The following is a 19,792-nucleotide window of genomic DNA, read 5'->3' on the forward strand; positions in this document are numbered from 1 at the left end:
CTTCTGACTGTCGGTGGCTCCAGGCACACTCGGGATACACGGGAGCTGAGGATGTAGCTCAGTTGAGAAAGCGCTTGCCGGGCAAGCAGGAAGCCCAGGGTTCCCCAGTACCACTTAAACTGGGTGGGGTTGTACTCATCTCTGATCTCAGCACTCCGGAGGTGGAGGCAGGAAGATCAGATATTCAAGGTCATCCTTGGTTACTTATGAAGTTGAAGCCAGCCTGGGCTACAAAGAGACGCTGCCTCAAATAAATGAAAAATGATAGGCTAAGGAGGAGTGACTTGCTAGAGGTCATTTCCATGCTATTCTTCGGGGACCTTTCCTAGACCTGTGAACTTAGCTGGCTACATGGCTGCCAGGGTTGACTGACTGTAGATCCCCTGACCACTACAGCAGAGAAGAAGATGCGCAGTCCTGTAGTGATAACCAAGGATTCTATTGCCTAGTCTTTTCTTGGTTCCTCATTTACAGATTCCAGGCTTTTACTTCTCATTTGCCTAGTCCAGGTTCTTATTCCTCATTTGCATACTCCAGGTTCCTATTCCTCAGTTATATACACCAGGTCCTTATTCTTCATTTGCATACTCCAGGTTCTAACTCTTCATTTGCATACTCCAGGTTCTTATTCCTCAGTTATATACACCAGGTCCTTATTCCTTATTTACATAATTCCAGGTTCCTATTCTTCATTTGCATACTCTAGGTTCTTACTCTTCATTTGCATACTCCAGGTTCCTATTCCTCATTTGCATACTCCAGGGTTTTTGTTGGTTTTCCATGTATATATTCCAGGTTCTTGGCTCCTCACTTATTTACTCCAGATTTTTGGTTCCTCATATGCATATTCCAGATTCTTGGTTTCTCATTTGCATATTCCAGATTCTTGGTTCCTTATTTGCATATCCCAGGGTTTTGTTTTTTGTTTTTGTTTTTTTGTTTTTTTTTTTTTTTTTGGTTCCTCATTTGCATGCTCCTGGTTCTTGGATACTCCAGATTTTTGGTTTCTCATGTACATATTCCAGGTTCTCGGTTCCTCACGTACATACTCCGGGTTCTTGTGCCTTATTTCCATACTCCAGCTTCATGGTTGCTCATTTTCATTTTCCAGATTCTTGGTTCCTCATTTGCGTACTCCAGCTGAGTTGGCGCCCCTTCAGCCTCAGCTGTTTCTCCTCTGATGGTCTGCTTGTGGGCGCGTTAGTTTTTGTTGAATGTTAGTTGTGTGTGTAGGCCAGATAACACCCTCACACTGTCACTCCTGAGAACTGCCCCCTGGGTTTTTAAGATCGGGTCTCTCATTAGCCTGGATCTTACCAAGTTGGCTACAGCCTGACTAGGAAAGCCCCTGCCTGTCTTTGCCTCCCCATCACAGGCTGCTTGGCTTGCTTTCTCTTTTCTCCTCATGTGGGTTCCGGGCTTCCAACTCAGTCAGGTTTTCCTGTTGCAGGACAGCATCTTACTGACTGAGCCATTTCCTCTGCCCTGACGGCTTCATTCCTGAGGCCTGAGCATTCTGTACAGCCGTCTCAACCTCCGGCAAACCTGTGGTGTTGCCCAATGCTCAGACCTCTTTACTGGCTCTGTCTCCTTGGAAAGACAGCCTCCATGACCACCTGGTGCTCGACGTCCCTGGGGTCTGTGCCAGGGTCTTCCTGTCCCATTAGGGAGATGGTTCCACAGCTTCTTGGGCGCTGCTGTGGCTATGTGTCCTGAGAGCCCAGGACCTTTCATCATTCTCCCCACCCCACCCTCAGACCATGAATTAACTCAGCCTTCAAGACCCAGCATCAGGCTCCTCAGCTGTGGCTCTGTCGATGTCATAGACCTGGTAATTTGGTTGAGAAGGGCTGACTTGGTCAATACCTGCTGCCAATCAGAGTTCCCCATTTGAGACAGACAGACACACACACAGACACACACACACACACACACACACATCTCCAGAGCTGGAAAAATGACTGAATGGTTAAGAACTATGCTTGGTGGCCTTCCAGAGGACCCAGATTTGGTATCCAGCATCATATTGAATCTCATAACTGCCTGACACTCCAGCTCCTGGGAACCTGACAGCTCTTCTGGACCCTTCAGGCACCTACACTCAGATGAATACACATATACTTACGTACAGGTACACATAATTTAAAAAGTTTTTAAATGTTTTTAAAAATGTCTCTAGACATGGCCAGATGTCTCGCAAAGGTTAAAATTACTCCAGATGAAGAACCACTACCTTCCGTTACCGTTGCTCTGCCCGACCCCGCCCACTGGCAAGCACCCTCTCTCAGAGCCACACACACACACACACACACACTGAAACTCAGAGAACGCTTCTGGAAACTGGATCTCTTTCCTACTGTGTGGACAGAAGTCCTGGGATCAAACTCAGGTTCTGGGCTTGGTGACTTTACCCACTGATGCACCTCACGACCCTCTAATATCCCATCCCCCTTTGGAACAGTCCTCCAAGAGTCTCTGGAGTCACTTCTTGTTTCTCTCCCCTGCTGACACTGACCCACACCATCCTCCTGGCTGACACTGACCCACACCATCCTCCTGGCTGACACTGACCCACACCATCCTCCTGGCTGACACTGACCCACACCATTCTCCTGGCTGGCTCCCTCCCCCACCCCCTTCCCCCATCCTCATCTTTTATGGGTCTTTGTTTAATGTCGTATATCCGTGATACATTTGTCTTTCCTAAACACATACTGATTTTAGCTTTAACATCCTTCCCTGAAAGATGCTGCCAACAGCCCTTTACTGCGTGTTTCCATTTGACTGGGTCATCTGGAGATGATTTAAAGTAGATGCAGAATTCTGTGCAGGTTACAGGAAACACACCAGGGACTTAATTCTGGCCCCCAGTGGGATCCTGAAACCAGTCTCTCCCATGATACTGTTGAAAAAAAAGTATTGTTGTATTGTTTTATTCTTAATCTGTTAAAATGGAATTTCCAGGGCTGACAAGGTAGCTCCGTGGGTAAAGGTGTTTGCCACCAAACCGGAGTCTTCCCAGCTGCCCCACAGCTGGGAAAGAACTGGATCCCCCTGGCTGTCCTCTGATGTCCACACATTAACTGTGGCACACATGTCTAAAGAGAGCACATAAGTACACAGCATACACACACACACACACACACACACACACACACACACACACACACACTCGCACATAATAAATAAATTTTTACGTTATTTTCATTGGAGAGGGTTATGGTTTGTAGGTTGGTTTTGTTTTGGGACAGAATCGGTTTACACAGCCCTGGCTGCCCTGGAACTCAAGATGTAAAAATGGTCTAGCCTTAAACTCACAGAGATCCACCTGCTTCTGCCTCCTGAGTGCTGGGACTAGACTAAATAAGTTCTCATGTTAAACCATGAGAACTTATTTTTGAGAACTTTCTGGTAACGTACTTGCACAGTTCTCCCGAATGAACTCTGGGTGACAGAGTGACGTCATGATGTCAAAAGTGTTGGGCACGCCTACGAGGAAGCATGCTGCCTGAAGATGTTTACAGAGGTGCTGCCAAAGGGCTTTTCCAGGCGCCCCATTTGCTCGGCGTCCCTTCGGCCGGAACTGCAGTTCTGTCTTTAACTGTAATTTGTATTTGCCCTGCCCTGGTCGACATTTTAATTTCCTATTATGTGCATGTGCTTGTCCAAGAGTAGTTTTTAGTTAATATTTAATTAGTATGAGAGGTCAGGCCCGCCACGATAGCGGTGCCCCGGGAAGGGCTGTGTTTAATGAGCTTTGTGCTTTATGTTCCTTACCAAGGGAGCTTTTAATTCCTCTCCCTTACTCCAGCCACATTCCTTCCCTTTGCCTCTTCCTGCGTTCTCTCCCATCTCAGCTCCCCATCCCTGCCTCCGTGCTCCATGAGGTCCGTGCTAAGCCCAGAGCATTCTCGGGGTCTTCAGAGGCCTTGGCAGATGCCACTGGCGACCTGGCCAACTCTGCTGGCTTCCACCACGTGATTACAGAAGCAGAGACCTCATCCAGTGCTCAGTGGAGGCTTGTGAGACTTCAGAAGCTCTGCCCGGGGACAGATAGCCCAGAAGAGGACAAATGTGTGAGCCCCGTGTGCCGTGCCGCAAAGGGATAGCCAGGAACTGGAGACAGGGAGAGAGCAGGAGCTCTCTGTCCTTATCACACCAAGAACAGTGGGAGGACTGAGGAGGGTGGGGGGGGGGGAATAAGCAGAAAGGGAAGAGTGGAGGAGGGAAAGGTTGCAAAGAGGAAAGGGGGGGGACCAAATGGGGTGGGGGAGAATAAAGGAGAGAAAGAACAAGGGAAGGAGCGGGAAGAAGATAATATGGGAACTAGAAGAGAAAAGAGTTCGAGGGAAGGGAAGGAGGGAGGGGGGGACAGGAAACAGAGATTGAGCAGCATACTCAGGAGTGAGCTGTCTGCCTGTCACTTGAAGACTCCTGATGGGAACAGTCGTCCCTCCTCTGCTTCCTGCGCTGCCTCTTTGTTCTTTGTATCATGAATCGTGTGACTGTGTGAATAGTGGTGCCTCCGTTCTGCAGTTATTTTTACAAGGTCTCCTCTCGGCTCCAGATGACTCAAGAGTTGAGATCTGAGAAACACCAGAGAGGGGCTGCGCCCTGGGTAATGTGCACAATAGGAGTGGGGGTCCAGCCCCTGGCCCGGGGCTCTTTTTGTGTCCACTGAAGGGAGGTGAGGTGGACGCTCCCCCCCCCTCCTACCTGCCATCGCTTTCTTTTCCTCGACATATTTCTCCTTCAGCAGAGCCTCTTGTGCCTGCTTGCTAATCAGGACAGAAGCAGACACTGCCCCAGGGTCCGCACTGCATGGTGGGGGAAGACAAGAGAGGCCTGCATCCCCAAAGGTCTGGGGATCTTGGTTAGTGGCACCCACGCCTGTCCCCACCAACCACGGGCGGGAGAACTATCTGCCATTCCACGCTTCTTCCACACACAACTGGCACCAAGACTGGGGGTGCGTTGAAGAGCTAGGGCTTGGGGAAGGATACGCCCCATCCATGTGTAAAGGATGGAGAAGCACATGGGCTAGGGTGAGTTCCGTGTCTGTTCCAGAATGTTCCACAGAACATTCAGGTTCCCCGACTTCCCTAACCTGGACCAGAAGTCATTATCATCCTCTTCTTTGGTCATCATGTCTGCTGTGGGAGTGGGAGATCGGGTTCTCTCTCTCTCTCTCTCCCTCTCCATCCTTTCCTCTCCCCCTCCCTTTTCCCTCCCCCTCTGCTTCTCCCCCCCCCCCCCCCCCCCCCCTTTCCCCCCCCCCCCCCCCTCCCCCCCCCCCCCCCTTCCCCCCCCCCCCCCCCCCCCAAGTGCATGAGTAGAAACCAGAGGTCAGCCCCTACTCTCATGGTACAGTCACTCTCCTTGTTTTTCAGTCATGGTCTCCCACTGGCCTGGCGCTTGCCCATATGACCTGGCTGATTGGTCTGCCAGTCCTATGTCCACGGAGGGACCCTCCCTCCAGCAGTGTGCCCCTCCCCCAGGTCTTACACTGGTGCTGGGGCTCCGTGTACCCCTCCCCCAAACCTTAGTAACTGGTGGTAGTAAATACTGCTTCCTCAGTGTTTCTGAACAGCCTCCAGCGAACTCTCCAGGCACAGATGCAGGCAGCCCATGCGAGAGAGCCAACCGTTCCACTACCCAGTCGCCTCTGGAAGAAGGATAATGGGGTGTGGCTCTTCTCAGATAGCCGTGGGGAGAGTGCCAATATGGGGTGGCTGGGTAGCGGAATGGTGGCTCAGGAGTCAAAAGCAAACACTGCTTTTAATTCTTTTTTTCCTTTTCCTTTTTTTCAAAGAGCCTTTTTTTTTCTTTTTTCTTTTTCTTTTCTTTTCTTTTTTTCAAGACAGGGTTTCTCTGTGTAGTCCTGGCTGTCCTGGATCTCGCTCTGTAGTCCAGGCTGACCTTGAACTCAGAGATCTGCCTGCCTCTGCCCCCCCCCCCAGCCCCCAAGTGTTGGTGTCAAAGGCAGGCACCGCCACTGCCTGGCTTCACAGACCGCTCTTGAGAGGACCTGAGTTCAGTTCCCAGCACTCACATGGTGGCTCATGAGAGAGATCTCACGTCTTCTCGGGCCTCCACAGACAATTGCATACATGAAACATTTGATCACACAAACAGGCACACACATAAAATAATAAAAATAAGTTTTTAAAAACAAAATAAAGCCTGTTTGCTTCGATGGTAGCTTCGGGTTTTGGAGTGTGAAGGGAAGGGGGAAAGTATTTTAGTCCTCGCCTCCCGTCTCTAGTTTTTGCTGACTTTTTTTTTTTTTTTAAAATTCTTCCAGGGTGAGTCTGACACATGGCCGTGTTGACATTTTAAGCAAGTTAATTTGCCGTTGTGGGGTTGGTCTAGGCATTTCCGGTGCTTAGCATCACCCCCTAGCCCCGAACCATAGATGTTAACAAACATCAGAAAGGTCTCCAGGTTTTGCCCCTGCCATTTCTACAGCTGTGGAGTGTCTTTAACGGCGGAAGCAGCCAACGAGCTGAGATTTTCTTCAGTGTTGGGTTTTTGTTTTGTTTTGTTTTGTTTCGTTCTAAGTATTATGGTTTTTTTTCCTCAAAAAATAAAAACTAAATCAAAGAACTCTATAGACGAAGGCTACACCCTAGTTTTCCACATCTGAAAATCACACTTTAAAATGACCAGTTCTGTAAATCTTTATTTAGCAAAGATACTATAGAAAATGAATTATTGCACCTTCTCAAAAGGAAGAAAAAAATTAATTCTTCATAACAGTCTTTTTAAAAAAAATTCTGTCTCCTCCTTGTTCCAGGCTTGAATTGCCCTCTTTGTCACAGTTAGTGCCTTGACTTCTGTTCCCTGAAGGTGCTGAGAATTCGTCTCCCCACCTTGGGTTTCTATGTCTACCGTTTAGACACATTCCACAGTCTCCGTACCCACCATGTAACCAAACAGGGCCTGGCACACTGTTCAAACGCTTCTTCCAAGGTCCCTCTCTCTCTCCCCATGGTAACTGGGCATCAGCCACCGGATTCCAGCACCCATACTTCCACCTGACCGGAAGACACTTGGTCTTGGAGCCTTTCTGCTCCTTCTGCAGGGTCTAATCTGGAACGTCCTCCTTTTCTTACACTGTGCCTGCAGGCAGACTTCAGCTTTGTCTTATTTTTAATTACACATGCCTGTGCGTGTGCATGCATGCATGTGTGTGTGTGCGTGCGTGCGTGCGTGCGTGCGTGTGTGTGTGTGTGTGTGTGTGTGTGTGTGTGTGTGTGTGTGTGAAGGCAGGTGCCCAGGGGAAAGGCCCACAAGATCCCCTGGGACAGGGAGCTCCAGTGGTTGTGAGCCTCCAACATGGATATTGGGAACCTAACTTGGGTCCTCTACAGGAGCAGTACACACTCCTAACCATTGAGCCATCTCTCCAGCTCCAGTTTTAGTGATTTTTTTTTTTAATTGAAATAACCAATTGTGATCCCCGGAGAAGCCGTTGGTCCTCATATCCCAGCACGGCACATGGGAAGATGGCAGAATCTGACTCCAGCTCGGGCGTGAGGACTGATCCTCTGGGAACCCTGAAACTCCCATCTGAGGACCATGCTATGAGTAAGACAGGCTGAGTCAGATCTCTTTACGGATGATTGTGAGCCACCATGTGGTTTCTGGGATTTGAACTCAGGACCTTCTGAAAAGCAGTCAGTGCTCTTACCGACTGAGCCATCTCTCCAGCTTGTTTGGGATTTTCAAAGATCTCACTCTGTAACCAGAATGGTCATACACTCACGAGAAGCCTCCTGCCTCAGCCTTCCAAATGGTGGAACTACAGCTGTGAGCTGCCATACTAGCTGATAGTGTAGGCTTTTCTCCCTGTGGTGATCCAGGTTTTGAAGTCCTTCCGATTAGGGGTGTGGAGTCCAGGCAACCCCTCAAAAATGCCATCTCTGCCCCCTGGAAGAGCCTGTTCGAATCACACGGTGGCAGGCAGTGGGGATTGTGTTCTGTGAAGTCAAACATATTTCTTGTTAACGTGGCCTCTCTGAGCCTGAGGCTCCTCATCGGCAAAACAGAGCAAACAAAGGCCATCCTGCCCAACAGTGTGATTCTGAGTTAAGGCCTTTGAAAACACCACACCCAGTGCCTGGCGTACAGTCAGAACTTAATGAAGGGCAGCCATGGTTACTGGCTATTCTAAAGAAGAGCCTTCATTTACACCTCCTAGGCTGTGACTCAAGACCAGTCATTCCTCTGTTGCTCAGCATGCTCTTTAAGCATCCTAGGGCCAGGCTGTGGTGGCACACGCCTTTAATCCCAGCACTTGAGAGGCAGAGGCAGGTGGATTTCTGAGTTCAAGGCCAGCCTGGTCTACAGAGTGAGTTCCAGGGCTACACAGAGAAACCCTGTCTCAAAAAACCAAAAAAAAAAAAAAGAATCCTAGGGACCCCCAGGGCCCCACAGAGCTAACCAGCCAGACTCTCAAGGTGAGCCGAGAGGCTTCATGCAGTTTTCTGTACTTTACGTAACATCGAATTAACTGATGGCCAGGGGTTGAGGGTGTGGCTCAATTGGTAGAGGACTTGCCTAGCACGTGTAAGGCCCTGGGTCTCAGCTTAGAGCCTCATGAACTGGGTATGATGGCACACACCTGGACTTGGAGCATCCGCTGGACACCAAGAGAATAATCAGAAGTTCAAGTTTATTCTTGGCTGTGTAGTGAGTTAGGGGCCAGCCTGGGCTACATGAGATCCTGTCTCATGTTCAGTGTGTTTGCACGTTGTACCCCCTTACCTCAGTACAGTCCAGGCACTGTCATCCCTCTCAAAGGGAACTCCACACCAGCTAAAACAGTCACTGTCACCCTGTCTCCTGGAGGACACTGAGCGGCCTTCTGGTTCTCTGGACTTACTTGTTCTCGGCATTTTCTTGCATTTGATTTATTTCCTTGGTATGATATATACTCAAGGTTCACCATGTGTTAGCATTTGTTGGGACTTGATTCCTTTTATATGAGTAAGTAATATTCCACCATATGCACGAGCGCCTGTCTGCCCGACCTTCACCGGACACATTGGGCTCATGTCTCCCTCTTCGGCTGTTGTGCCAGATGGTGACTTAAGAACACATGTGCCCTTCAGTCCTTTCTGGTTATTTGCCTGGGGAATTCTCCCATCTTCCTCTACCCACTTGGTGAGGATCATTGAAGGGGAACAATATTCGTACTTGGCTCATTATGAGAAAACCAGATCAAGGACCACCTGATGAGGGGGGTACCCCGGTCCATGTCCCTGAAGCCGGTTTCTACAAAATGTCTCTAGAGGCCTGTCTTCCCTAGGGCTGTCCTGACTACCTTTGAACTTTCTTGTTTTGAAAAGGAGGAGGAGGAAGAGGGGGAGAGGAGAAGGAGGAAGGAAAGACGGAGGAGGAAGGGAAGGAAGAAGAAAGAAAGAAAGAAAGAAAGAAAGAAAGAAAGAAAGAAAGAAAGAAAGAAAGAAAGAAATGAAAATAAGTGAATTTTGACATTCTGCCACTGCCCAGGATAGGTAGAGCTGTTTTAAAGAAAACTTGGAGGTGTTTGTTTGTTTGTTTGTTTGTTGATTTTTGAGACAGGTGTCTCTGCATAGCCCTGGTCTGGAACTCACTGTGTAACCCAGGCTAGGTGCAAACTCCCAGAGATCCACCTGTCTTTGCTTCCCCGGGATTAAAGGTGTGCGCCAACATGCCTGGTTAAGGTAGAGACCTTTTCTCCAGGTACTTCCATGTGCTTCAGGAGCACATGTGGCACCTGTGTATGTGGGGTAGTGCCGTGTCACCTGTGTGGGGGTCAGAGGACAACTTTTGAGCATCAGTTATTTCCTTCTACCTTGATGTCGGCCCCAGACATTGAAATTAGGTCAGTGGGCTTATGTGACTAAGATATAAAAAGACCCTCTTCCTTAAGGTAGTTGGTCTCCATGTTGGCCACATACTTCAAACACCTGGCTAGATGAAGGGACCTGCCCGTATCTCATGATGGCCTAGTGGTAGAGTTCTCACATCCAGTGCATGAAAGGGATCCTTCTCTCAGCCTCTGTGGGGAGGGGTGGGGCATCTAGAGAAAGGAAGAGCTATTTGGAGAACATCTATGAGTTTCTCCATATCTAATGTGCTCTGGCTCCTCTTTAAAAGTTCTATCTTGGGGTTGGCAAGATGGCTCAATGGATGGGGTCACTTGCCGCCAAACCTGATCCCCTGAGTCCCATCCTTGGGCCCACCTGATGAAAGAGAACCAACTTCTTCCTGCATATTGCCCTCTGACCCTGAAACCTCCATAAATACAGGCACATAATGATAGATCGATGATAGATACATAGATAGATAGATGATAGATAGATAGATAGATAGATAGATAGATAGATAGATAGATGATAGAGGATGGATGGATGGATGGATGGATGGATGGATGGATGGATGGATGGATGGATGGATGGATGAAGAAAGTGCAGCCTCCTTCCACCATCTCCACAGAGGGGAATTCATCTGACAGATGACTGGTAGCTTGGGTATGGATATAACATCACAACAAAGGCATTTGCAGGAAGGAAGACTCCGTGGGACTCCAGTTCAAGGGTGCAGGCATCATGGCAGGGAAAGTCATGGTGGCTTGAGCAGGAACTGTCTGACCACGTTGCATCTGCAGTTAAGGACTGACAGCTTTGAATGTGTGCTTACATAGTCTCGGACCCCTGCCCATGGCTGATACTGCCTTCCTCCTCCTCCTCCTCACCCTCCTCTTCCTCCTCCTCATCTTCTCCCTCCTCTTTCTCCTCTTTCTCCTCTTCTTCCTTATCCCCCTTCTCCTCTTTCTCTCCTCCTCTTTCTTCTCCTTCTCTTCCTCCTTCTTCTCCTCATCTCCCTCCCTTCCTCCTCCTTCTCTTCCCCCTCTTCTTTTCCACTTCTTTCTCTTTTTTTTCTTCCTCCCCCAGCCCACCCCTCTTTCCCCTTTTCCAATCTGTGCCAATTTCTAGCTTACTGTGGGTGGCAAGAGGAGAATTCTTCACACTTCATTGGGTCCAGCTTCCTGTCTGGGAAGTCCAGTAAGCTATATCCTGTGTCCCTCCCTTCCGAGGCAGACCCCACCCCTGCCTGTTCCTTCCATTTCAGCTGCCATCTGGCTGAAGGGAGCAGCCTCTCTGACTTGGGCTTCCAGGAGCCCATTTGAAAGGGTTCATTTCTGTATAATATTGTGGTTCCTCCAAGGCTCAGTCTTGGGGCAAGCAGGATAGTGCAAGAGATGAAATCCCTTGCCTCCAGGCCCGATAACCGAGGACCCACACAGTGGAAGGAGAGAACCAACTCCCAAAAGATGTCTTCTCCTTCACAGCAGCACCATCATACACAGTCATCCACACACATAGATACACAGACACACACACACACAGAGACATACACACACCACACAGATGCACTCTATACACACAAACATACCAATCAGTGCAATAGGGGAAAAAACAAAAACATTTTTAACTTCACTCTTCATTCCTCCCTGATTCTAACAGCCATGTAAGTAGTGAACCAACTTTTGTCACCTTCCTTGTGCCGGAGGGAAACGGAGGCTCAGGCGGAGGACAAGCACGTATAGGACAATAGATCTGGCTTTGTTGGCGGCCTGTTGTTGACCACGAGTCCTTGGAAAGACACGCTTCCCTCCAGAGTGTCTTTGACGGTCACATGGGAAACAGTCCAGACCCATGAGGAGGGCAGGCAGTGGGCAGAGGAAGGGCTGGGTGCATTGTGCCCAGACTCAACCATTCAGTTTTATGGACTTGGGCAAATCACCAGGCCTTGGTTTCCTAGTGACCTCCAGGAATGTGTAAGATTTTGTAGTGTATGTGGTGTGTGTGTGTGTGTGTGTGTGTGTGAGAGAGAGAGAGAGAGAGAGAGAGAGAGAGAGAGAGAGAGAGAGAGATCTTATCTGTTGTATTTTTTATCTGTTGCTTTTACACTGGGCAGCTTACTATCCCGGGGGTTGTCTGGTAGGCTAGAGTCGCCCCAGGCCCCCTCCTGCTCTCACCTTCCCGTCACTGTAATGACGGGGATGTCCCACATCGCACCTGATTTTCCTCCATGGGTTCTGAGGCTCTAGCTTGTTCCTTCTGCTAACACAGCGGTGCCTTATTGATTGGGCCACCTCTCCATTGCTTCTGAAAGGTGGACATCCTCTCGCCATGCCTGCCCTGGATTAATCCCACCAGATATGGCCATTTCCCCTCCTCCCCCGGGATCCCTAATCATTAGTGATAGGTCTGGGCTAGAACTAGTGTCCAGGGTCCCTGGGTGGAGTCCCCAGGTGACAGCTATACCACTCTGGGATCTAGTACAGGAGCTGTGGACCCTTGAAGACAGATCACGAAACCATGAGTCACTGGGACTGTCAGTCAATCACAGTGACCCAGCTCTGGCTTTGCACAGCTGCCCAAGGCCCTGACGGGGCAGTCTCTGAGGATTCCTCTCGATTTTCCCATAGAGGGAGGTCATGGCTCCCAGAAGTCAAGGACGAGTGGTCTCATGTGACTCCAGTGCTTGTTGCCTGGTGGGTCAGTGAGTGAGTGCTTGCATGGATTGAGCTAGTTACTCTTCGCTTGATTCCAGCCAGTTGTTCCATCTTAGTAAGAAAGAGCAAGTATAGATTGTAATTATCTGCTGTGTGTGTGTGTGTGTGTGTGTGTGTGTGTGTGTGTGTACACACGCCACTGCCAGAGTGTCTTTCTTCCGGTGTCTTTCTTCCATCACTCTCTAACTTAATTTTTGAGACACAACCTCTCACGGAGCTGGAAGGTCACAGACTCCGCTAGATGGCTGGCCCAGCACCTAGTGCAGACCCAGGTCCACGGTGCCTGTCTTTTTCGTGGGTCCCAAGGAATCAGACTCCAGGCCTCTTTCGTGAGCGGCAGGCATTTTACCATGTCCCCCTGGCCGGTAACTGGCTATTTATGCCTCTCTGTGAAGAGCTCATCCAGAGAGAACTAGACGGGCACCCGGAGCCTGTGGTACAGGAGATGACAGCTGAGTTGCTGGTCTGAGCTCACTGCTTACTCAGGAGACAAGCCTTTGCAAGGACTCACGGTCCATGGGGGAGCCTGGGGCGAAGGCTGTGAAGAGAGGCCCAGCTCCCCAGAACTCAGTCTTTCCCGCTCCCGCCTCTGTCTTCTCTCGGCTCCCGTGAGGTCGGCTGTTCAGCTGCCAGTAGCTCTTTTAACTTTTTGTACACAAACACCTCCTCCCCAGAACCTCCTCTTTGCCGATGTTCAGGGCTAATGATGTACCATCTCTGGAACGGTACAGGCGTGTTGCTTCAGCAAACTTCCGTTGCCATAGGAATGTTTACGTCGGGCCTTCTTGATAGAATTTCATGAGCAGCCAACTCCAAAATTGCAGATCATTTAGGTTAAAAGCGGGAATGGGGGAGGGTGTGTGTTTGCATTAGAGAGAAAACAAGCTTTTGAAAGGGGGAGTTTTCTTCTTCAGGGCTAACTGCTTCTAAAGACACGAGAGCTCTGAGCACTTTCTCTTAACTGCTCAGATGGGTGAGAAGGGCTTGGAATGTTTCCTCAGTTCAACTGAAAACCCCGTCCAGTCATGAAAGCAGTAGGGAGGTTTTATTATTATTATTATTATTATTATTATTTTAAATCTTGCTGTCATTAACAGTTTTCCTATGTGTAATGTATACATAACATATATATTAATATATTTTCTGATGTGTATACATACATTAATATTTTCTGATACATACATACATATTAATATTTTCTGATATATATATAAAATATAATATATAATTTAAATTAGGATGGCTTGTTGAGTGAAGGTTCTCCCTGAGCCCCACAGAGTGGGAGGAGAGAGCAAGTTCTGCAATCTGTCCCCTGATTGCCCCACAGTCACCGTGATGCTTAACCCCTGGTGAACATGTACAAGCGCTTATGTGCACACATGCACAAATACAGTAAATAAATCTGCTTTTAAATTTTCTTAAGATGTGAGTATTTTAAATTTGTGTGTCCCGTATGTGTGATTTTGTGTTTTCCTACATACCTGTACTCACGGAGCCAGAGCTGGGTATCCAGGCTCTTGGGACTTACCTTGCAAACGGTTGTGACCTGCCGCCATGTGGGTGCTAGGAACTGCGTCTGCATCCTCTGCCTGAGCAGCCAGAGCTCCTGATTGGCCTGTTGGATTTTTCCCCCTCCTTTGTTTTCCTGTGGCTCAGTGATTAAACAGCCGAGTGGTCTCCCCACAGGCATAAGGATCAGTTTGAATCCCAGAACTCACGTAAGCGCTGGGAGGCCTGACAACCTGCTTGTAATTCCGGTACAGAGATGGGGTCCGTGCAACAGCTGGTCCTTGACGTCGAGCTCTGAGCTCAACTGAAAACCCCATCCTGTCAGTTACAGGGGAGCAACCAAGGAAGACTCCATAGGGGGTCTTGTGCCTCCACACACACACACACACACACACACACACACACACACACGGGTGCGGGAGGGGCCACAGGGGGCAAACCCTGTGGCCCTAGGAGATGGATTTTCCATTCGTGTTCAGAGAGGCATCTTGAGTCAGGTTGGCAGGGGAAGGTGGCACTGGGAGTTCCTGGCAGATTGTGGCAAGCGAGTGACAAGACCTATCTCCACACAGCGGGAGCCACTTTGCCAGAGTCTGTGTTTTGGTTCCTCTTTCTGGAGAGAGACCCTTCGAACACACTTTCTGTAGTCCAGGGGGTGACTTTGAAGCCACTTTTTATTTCTAGCCCCTCCAACTCCTCTGAACCAAGACCTCAGCCAGACATCTAGGAAGGCGAAGCCCTAGGGTGCAAGTGTCTGTGCAGACGTGCTCCCCAGTGGTGCTCCAGGAATGAGACTTCACCAGGACAGTGTCCCCGTCACAGTCTATGAGGGAAGCCCAGACACTGAGAGTAGATGCTTAAGAGCCACCACATCCACCTGAAAATAATCAGTTAAAAAAGCTTTGACCTTGGGTATCTGACCTTGGGTATCTTTCCATGTCTCTAGCAGCAAATTTGTCTTAGATATCCGAACAGTATTTGTCAATTTCTTAGAAATTAAGATGCAAAACAAACCAGACCTTCGCTAAAAAAACGGCTTGAGAAGTACCATATCACAGTACCTGTAGCTATCAGTTACAGACAGTTGTAGAAGTACTATGTTACAGCACCTGCAGTTGCACATACAGTTGGAGAAGTACTGTGTCACAGTACCTGTAGCTAGGCACAGGCAGAGGAGGAGTACTGTGCCGTTGCACCACATCTCCCTTTTAAATCTAAACCTATTTTGGAGGAACCTCATCTATGCCATCTTAGCAGCCTCTTCCTTGGGATCCTTGCGGACACATTGGACAGCTAGGGAAGGTCTGTGGAGTGTGCGCCTGTCCACTGGCTCCCCAGTGCATAAGAGGGGCAAACAAAGTTTCCGGAACTCTTTGTGCTTTGGAGCAGTGAGCTCCGCCGCCTGGTGATGGTGATCTAGGCATAAGTGATGCGAGAGTGACCCTCCCTTCTCTTGTCCCCTCAGACCCGGGTCTCTTCTTCCCACCTGCCGAGCAGCATGTGAGCAGCATGACTGGCCAGCTGCAGGAGAAGCCCCCAGAGCCAGGACCGCGACACAGCCACCCGCTGCCAAGGTCAAGGTGAGCCTGCTTACTTGTTTGCTTCGAGGAAGCCACTTCTAGAAGACGCTTCATTTTAAACAAACTGTATGTGCTATCTGGGGTCCTCGTGGGGTGCTGGAAGAACAGGAGGTGTTGGGGGAAGGAAGGATGCACTTAAAAAACTCATGCCCAGCCAAGCACAACTTTTAATCCCAACTCATGTGAGGCAGGAAGATCTTTATGAGTTCAAAGCTAGCCCGGTCCACATAGTAAGTTCCAGGCTGGCCAAGGTTACAGACAGTAAAAGCCTGGCTGAAAAGCATACAAACCAACAAAAACAATCATGTTGGGACTAGAGAGAGGCTTAGTTGGAAACACACTTTTTGGAATACCTAGAACCTGAGTTAAAAGCCAGGTGCAATGGTATGCTCCCAAGCGTCCCAGCAATGGAAGGTTAGGGCTTAACGATAGGCAGATCCCTGGAGTTTATTCAGGAGCTAGTTTGGCATACTGGGGGGAAGTTCCAGCCCAGTGAGAGACGAAGGGTGGAAGACATCTTACAAATGACACCCCAGGTTGTCTCTGACCATATACACACCACACGTGCACACCCAGCTGGCCTCATGCACACACACACACACACACACATACACACACACACACGAAGTGTGTTAGCCTAACAAGACAAGCTGTCCTCATTCTGGTGATTGAAAGGCCAAAGCAGGGCAGAAAGGGACTCGGGCATTCTGAACCCAGGTCTGTGCTGGGGTCTTTTAGGGGATTTTGAATGAGTGAATCTCTCCTGGGGCTGGAGGCTGACAGCCATTGAGAGAATCGGGTATGCTTACAAAGAGCTCAAGTTAGGTTTTCAGCACCCCCCCCCCCAGAGGCTCCCAGCAGTCTGTAACTCCAGTTCCAGAAAACCGTGGACCCTCCTTTGGCCTCCCTGGCACTGCAGACACATGATGCGCATTCATCCATGCATGCAAGCACTCATGTACCCCACAGAAAAATAAACAAACCTTTACAAATAATCTCTGGGAGAGGATGGAATTGCTAAGATTAATCTGTAGTCTGGGACCCCCAGCTAATGCTAGACAGACCCATATCCCTCACAGAGGTCAAAAGGAACCTTAGATCAGAAATGGCATTGGAGAGAGCATTGGTTACTTTCCTATTATGACAAAACTTTTGACAGAGGTGAATTCCAGAGGGAAGGATCCCTTTGGTTTTACAAGTGGTGAAGGACCTGGCCCATCACGGTGGCGGAGACTGGGCAGGCAGATGTTGCTGGGCACACTGTGTCTGAAGTCAGGAAGCAGAGAGTGTTCAGCGCAGGTGTTCATCTCATGGTCCTCTGTAGATCTGTCCTGCGACCCCAGCCCATGGGATCATGTCACCCATGTTCAGAGTGGGTCATCGTTCCTTAGTTACAGCTTCCTAGATAATCTCAGAGACCCAGAAGTCTGTTTCCATAGTAATTCTAAGCCCTGTCAAGTTGACAGTGAGGATTGGCCAGCACAGACACTTGGTGGAAAATCCTTCTTAACACTGGGACTAATTTTGCTTCTTTGTAATTTCTGATAGTCCCTCACTGGTCTTCCAGACTCCCCTCAGTCTTTGCATATGGAGAATTACCTCATGATGCTACCTTTGTGGAGGGTGCATAAATCATTCCTAGACACTGGCATCACTCACTCAGCTTGTCCCTTTGTCCTCTCTATATTGGAAAGGGCTTCATTAATTCAAGGGTCTGATCGGTCCCTTGGCTTCATCAACTTGTATCATTCTTAAGAGTCTTCCATTCCTCTCTCTGTTCAAGATAAGACCGGCTGTGGCCCACATGGTGATACAATGTAGCCTTTGGTTTCAGCACCTGGGAGAGGAGGCAGACAGTGTCCGGGCCAATCACAGATACATAGTGAGAACCTGCTCAAAAGAATGAGGAAGGGAAAGCCTTTAATCCCAGCACTCCGGAGGCAAAGGCAGGTGGATTTCTGAGTTCAAGGCCAGCCTGGTCTACAGAGTGAGTTCCAGGAAAAAAAAAAAAAAAAGAATGAGGAAGGGAGAAAAGAGAAAAGGGAGATCAAGGCAAACTCTTATAAATGACAACATTTAATTGGGGCTGGCTTACAGATTCAGAGACTCAGTCCATTATTCTCAAGACAGGAGCATGGCAGCATCCAGGCAGGCATCGTGCAGGAGGAGCTGAAAGTTTTCTCCATCTTCATCTGAAGGCTGCTAGCAGAATACTGGCTTCCAGGCAGCTAGGATGAGGGTCTTAAAGCCCACACCCACAGGGACACACCTACTCCAACAAGGCCACACTCACTCCAGCAGAGCCACACCTTCTAAAAGTGTCACTCCCTGAGCAGAACATATACAAAGGTTAGCCACAACTGCCTCTGTTCTTACACAAGTAGATTGGTTAACAACTCTCAGAGAGTTTGCCATGTGTATTGAACTATTCTTGTGGAATCCTTTGTGTTTTATCGCATCGATTTTTCTTAAATATTCTATAAGCCCGTGAAATAGTATGCCTTCTTTAACTAGTTGCATTTAGTTTTATCTACATGATAATACAATAAGGTTGACTTTGGGGTTGGATTTCATTGGCTTGTTTGTGTTTGAGACAGGGTCTCTCTATGTAACCTAGAACTCACCAGATAGACCAGGCTAGCCTTGAACTCTCAGATATACTTAGTCCCGAATGCTGGGACTAAGGGTGTGCGCCGCCACACGAAGCGTGATGGTTCTCTGTACTGCTCAGGTCATCGGGGCTATATCTTTCCCTGGTTCTGGATGGTGAATTTGTTAGTTATTGGGAGAGATGTAAGCCGGAACCCTACTCAGTGGAGTTCTCTGGTCTCACAAGCTGAAGCAGCAGGGTCAATACCCGGCATTTCTACAAGCTCCCGAAAAGAGAGAGGAAGATGTGTTAAAATTTCTCGTTGGGTTCGTCAATCGCTCCTCACGATGCTGACATTTTTACTTTATTTTAAAGCACCACTCTTTGGTCAGTGTCTATCTTGCTGGGTAGATTAGCACAATTCTGTCATCCAAGCACTGGGAAGCTGAGGCAGGAGGATTCTGAGTCCAAGGCCTGCCTGAGATACTGATTGAGATTCTGACTCTTAAAAGCCATTAGGAAAAAAAAAAAAAAAAAGATTTACTGGCATAGCTTATTGGTGGGTTGCGGTCACTGTGCCCTGTGAACATGGTTGTGACTCTTCTGTTCTGCACTCTGAAATCATCTCCCCCTTTGTTCCACTCTCAATCTTAATTAAAATCTATGTATTCTGTGCCTGTTTTCAGTGGTTGCTCTGGATGTTTTGACAGCTATATTAAAGTCTGAAATTAAATGTTTCCCTCCTCCCAAACACTACAGAATCACAGACTGACTTAATAGTCATTGTTACCTCTCCCAATTCACATACTATAGCTTTCTTGTGTTTTTCCTTGACCCTATTTTTTTCCCCTAAAATCAGACACTCTTTTATAGTCTTAATACAGATTTTTCTCTCGTGTCTGTTCATTTTCTTTTCTCAGACTTGGGGATTATTCTTTCTCAAATCTGGAATCATTTCTCATCTCCCTGATTTGTGAAGTTTGTAGGTGACAACTCTTGGGATTTTGTGTATGTGTGTTTAAAGGTTTTAACTTTTTTTTTTGTTGGTTTGTATTATCAATTACTTTTCTTGTGATCATAACAAAATATCTCACAAAAGCAGGTTTAGGGTTTCATTTTGGCTCACAGTTTGAAAAAACCCATCATGGCGGAAGTCACAGTCCATGAGATTGAAGCAAATGGTCACTGTGACCCAAAGTCAGAAAGCAGAGGGTTGAGTGCTGATAGCCAGGACTCCAGCCTGCCCATGCTTACACAATTAAACTGGATTTTCCCACCTCAATTAGCCTAATCTAGTTAATCCCTCACAGACAGCCCAGGGGGTCATTTCCATGGTCCTTCTAAACCCTGTCAGTTTAACAGCCAAGGTTGGGGACCACAGCGTGGGAAGTGCTTTATCTTGTTTTGTTTTGAAAGGTGCACCCAGGCCTCTGGCACTGAGTGTTCTTGTTTTTTGGTTTTTCGAGACAGGGTTTCTCTGTATAGCTCTGGCTGTCCTGGAACTCACTCTGTAGACCAGGCTGGCCTCAAACTCAGAAATCC

At 48.4% G+C, this 19,792-nt stretch overlaps 1 long non-coding RNA gene across 2 annotated transcripts in view; it reads left to right on the plus strand.

Annotated features, from left to right (window-relative positions):
- LOC115062501 overlaps window positions 1–19,792 on the plus strand; it is a 176,370-nt gene that overhangs the window by 131,622 nt on the left and 24,956 nt on the right. For both annotated transcript variants that reach the window (XR_003842453.1, XR_003842452.1), the window contains exon 4: window positions 15,546–15,660. This is a non-coding gene — a long non-coding RNA (uncharacterized LOC115062501). The remainder of the gene's footprint in view (window positions 1–15,545; window positions 15,661–19,792) is intronic.

Source organism: Mus pahari, chromosome 18 (assembly GCF_900095145.1).
Source record: "Mus pahari chromosome 18, PAHARI_EIJ_v1.1, whole genome shotgun sequence".
In the NCBI taxonomy this organism is placed as follows: Eukaryota; Metazoa; Chordata; class Mammalia; order Rodentia; family Muridae; genus Mus; species Mus pahari.